Source organism: Heloderma suspectum, chromosome 17 (assembly GCF_057233095.1).
Source record: "Heloderma suspectum isolate Gila_16-S chromosome 17, 16-S_ref, whole genome shotgun sequence".
Lineage (NCBI taxonomy): Eukaryota > Metazoa > Chordata > Lepidosauria > Squamata > Helodermatidae > Heloderma > Heloderma suspectum.
In genome coordinates this window covers 14,959,717-14,963,990 of record NC_139474.1, presented here as the reverse complement: position 1 = coordinate 14,963,990, position 4,274 = coordinate 14,959,717, and positions in this window count along the sequence as shown.

The window sequence follows — 4,274 nt, the reverse complement described above, 5'->3', positions numbered from 1 at the left end:
GATCCAGGTCCTAGTCTCCACTCGGCCATGGAAGCTCACCAGGTGACTTTGGGGCAGTCACAGACTCTCAGCCCATCCTACCTCACAGGGTTGTTGTAGTTTTGAGAATAAAATGGAGAGGGGGATAATGTAAGCCGCCTTGGCTTCCTTGCAAGAGGATATAAATGCAATAAATAAATAAATAAATAAATAAATAAATAAATAAATAAATAAATAGTATCTTAAGCAAAATTGTGTATGAGAAAGATACATGTATTTGGAGAATTATGCACAAAAAGACATGCAACTCCTTGGGGTGGGGGGATGTCAAAGTTCAGCATGAACCAACCTTCTGATTGGCAAAATGAGAAACTTGAGCGAAACCAACATTGGCAGATGTGTCCATCCCTATTTCCAATTCTGGTGGGGTGATCCCTTCCTTCCACAAATGGCCCAAACTCCACCAAAAATCAGTGTTGTTCAGTTCAAGTCAACCCTAGTACATCCAAGCATATCTTCTTGTGCAGATAAGTATACTCATTGTGCAGTAGCACAAAGGACATGAGAAAACTGAAGGGGGCTGTAAGGGGAATACTCCCTGTTGCAGACCCTTTTCCTTTCTCCACCTCCTCTCATTTTCACAATGAAACAAGTGGGGATTATGAGAAATTTGTTTGTTTATTTTTTATCAGAGTTTACCCAGTTTGCACCTTCTGGACCAAACATGGACCCAGACACAAACTGCAGTCGAAGTCCATACATTTCCAAGTTTTCGATGTGATTCATGGACAAAAAACAAAAATGTGTTCCACAGCATGGGGACATTTGAAAAATGCTCATGAAAAAAAAAATACTTCTGAGTGTTGCTTCCTTTCAAAGGAGTCACTGGAAAAAAAATGCTGTAATTGGGGGGGGGTGCTTTTCCACATTGACAGTACACCTAAATCACATCCCCTTTCTGCTCAGTCCTGATAGAAACATGCATGGGAATAAATGCACATTTTACAGATCTGTAGCACAACAGTAAGGAGAAATCTTCCATTGTCATAAACCAGCTATAATGGAACCAAGTAATTAGGCGGGGCTCTTCATTAAGCCATGATGTTTATGCATCACAATTAACAAGCAATAGAAATGTTAGGTGTTGATCTCTTGCATCTTGGAATGCATCTAGGACTAGAAAGGCCAGTAGTTAGACAGGGAGTAGATATGCAATTCACCATTCCTGGGGGTGTCTCATTTCCCATAGGAGAGTCCCAAAGACAATATAAAAGGACCTTTGGACTCAGAAGCTCACCATCCACTCACTTGCAACTTCTTCTTTGGTTTCTGTTGGTGAAGAGGGTAAGCCAAGCTTGCATATTTGACTTTATTTTATTGGTAACAGAATTAAGTCTTTGGTCTACAGAGCATAACATGCAGACAATGTCATTATAGAACCATAATCTCTGGTTGGTGATTGCCCAAGGGTAGATTTAGAGAATGGGGTTTGGATGTAATTAATGACTGCTTGAGGGCAATTAAGATGTGAAGATCTTTCAGGTTCACAATAGAAAGAGGATCTGGAGCAGAGGCATTGCTGCATTTAACTTAAAACAAAACTGAATTTAGAAGCTGCTGCTTGAGCAAATCATCCGAGGGCTATCCCTACCCTCCTACCCATAGGCTGAATTCATTTGAGCTGAAGTGAAATGAGGATGGAAATGAAGGGAAGGTCATCGCTCTGTGGTAGAGCACATGCTTTGCATACAGAGGGTCCCCACATGGCCAACGTAGGAATATCTGGGCACCTGCCTGTCAGGTATAGATCATCCTCCCCTTTTGCAATCAACACTACAGAGAGTCAAAGCTTCAGGCCGTTACGACTTTATTTTGCTAAAGACTAGCCTTTCTATAAATGTGGACTCAAGGCAGCTCTCAAACTGCCCCAGGCCCTGAACAACTAATCTGCGATCTCTAATCAGAGAAGACAAACTGGAGGGTAGAGAAGTTGCTGACAGTTTGCCCATTAACCTCATGGCCAAACTTGCCTTGCAGTGATGCTCCTCCCTTAGGGAAGCTCCCTCCTATGTTGGCTTCTAAGAGTGGCTATCCTGGCACAGTGTCTGAGCCCTGTCCCTAACTTTTCCCGCTTTGCTTTGCGACGCGCCCTAGCATCTCTCAAGTCATGTCCCTCTTCCTCCTCCTCCTTGGAAACTTGAGTTCTCACAGTGGAGGGAGGGGGCAGCGACTCAGCCTGGGCCATATGTTTGTCAAGGACTTCGGAGAAATCTCTCCCAGCACCTTGGGGCTCTAGATAAAGTCCCCCCCCCCCGGCTCTGATCTACCTGTTCCAACTCTGATTCAGAATCAGAGCTGTCAGACAACTCAAGGGGCTTAGACTCATCCCTGACATTGCTGAGGATCCACATTCGAGTATGATCCCACTGACATTAGCCCCTGGGAGTTGTTCCTTCTCTTTGCCCTTGCAACCTGCTTGGTCGCTTGCCTCTCGCTCTGGACCAGACAGTGGTGGTGATGAGGAGGAGGAGCAGAAGCTGCCATGGTGTACTTGCTCACTTCTTCTCTGCCTGAAAGGAAGAGGAAGCAATGATGAGAAAGAGAAGGAGGCAGAGCAGCTAGTGACAATGGTGGTGAGAAGGTCGACTCAGTGACAGAGGGACCCTCCTGACGGTATCTTGCCCAAGGTCCCTCAAAACTCTGGTGCTAGCACTGGGTCCCTGGTTCAATCCCTGGCATCTCCTGCTTAAAGGAATGCAAATAGTAGTTCTGGAAGGCTTTCACCACAACCTCAACAGAGATGCTGCAAGTGAGAGTAGACAATACAGGGAGAGCTGGTATAAAAGAGCTTCCTATGTGAATAGGGCTAGGGATGGGAGAATCACTAAAGGTCACAGTTGTCTGAGTTCCAGTTTGAAGCTTGGCCTTCCTTGTTCCCATTCCAAAATGCAAGATGGTATAAAAGAGCTTCCTGTGCATATAGGACTCAGAATGTAATGCTTGAGCACATCTCTTGCAATGGTTGAGAATATTCTTCGCAAGCCATGGCCCATGGGCCATAGGTTCAGTGCCTGGCATCCTCAACCGAAAGCGTTTCAGACAGAAGAAATGGGGAAAGCCTCTACTTGAGATGAGGGAAATACATATCTTCACACATATTGCATGGAGTTGGAGATACCTTAATGATATCTCCATGAGATACCATGAGATCTCTCATTGAGATACCATGGAGCCACTTCCTGTCCCAGTAGCAGGCAATATTGTGATAAAACGACGAGTGAAATTATTGGCGTTATATATTCAGACCCTGCTTAGTGAAAATCACTTGCTAATATTGAGCTTGATGTTTGAGACAGTATGGCATCTTGGGAGGAGGGGGGCTGCAGTCAAGATTTCAGTGGAACATTGGTTGCTTCCTTTGGCTAATAAGACTTGTTTTAAGACAGAACAAATGAACAAGTTCATCTGGATGAGGAGGGTTTGATTCATATGTTCCAAATAAGGAGTAGTTTCCTTCACAACCTTAACTCATTCTGAGTGGCAACTTAATTGGCCACACCAAATGAATGGCCCAAATTCATAGGTTTAGCCAGTCCGGCTTCACTGTTTGAGCTGACAACCTGCAGTTACCAACATCCTGGAGATTAGAGAGAGAGAGGAGAGAGAGAGAGAGAGAGAGAGAGATGGTGACCCAAAAGCTGAGAAGGAAGGGAAAGTTTCGAATACATTCACAATCTGGCAACTTATACTTCAAAAAGGAACTAGAGGCAGGGCTTAATTCTGTCCTTTAGGGATAGAAAAAATGGTCTAGTGCAGGGGTGAGCCCTGGACAGCATAGCCAATGGTGAGGGATGATGGGAATTGCAGTCCAACAACATCTGGAGGGCCACACGTTCCCCATTCCTGGACTAGCAGGTGGAGGGGGACACACTTATGACATTGAGTTGGACCACTGGTGTATCTATCACAGCATAGCCAACTCTGACTGGTTGCAGTTCTCCAATATGTCTACCTAAGATCCTTTTAACTGGAGATACTAGGGACTAAGCTAGAGAACACATGCATCCAAAATAGCAATGGTTGGATCCGGACGTAGTCATGCTTGGAGTAGGCCCACTGAAACCAATGGGACAAGTTATTCATGACTAATGAACCTCCCATTATTTTAATGACTTACTCGAAGCACAACCAAGTCTGGATCCAAACTGATGCATGGGCTCCCCCCAGTACACAAAGTTCTCTTACAGAGGAAGCTGCCTTACACTGAGTCAGACCCATGTTCCACCTAGCCCAGT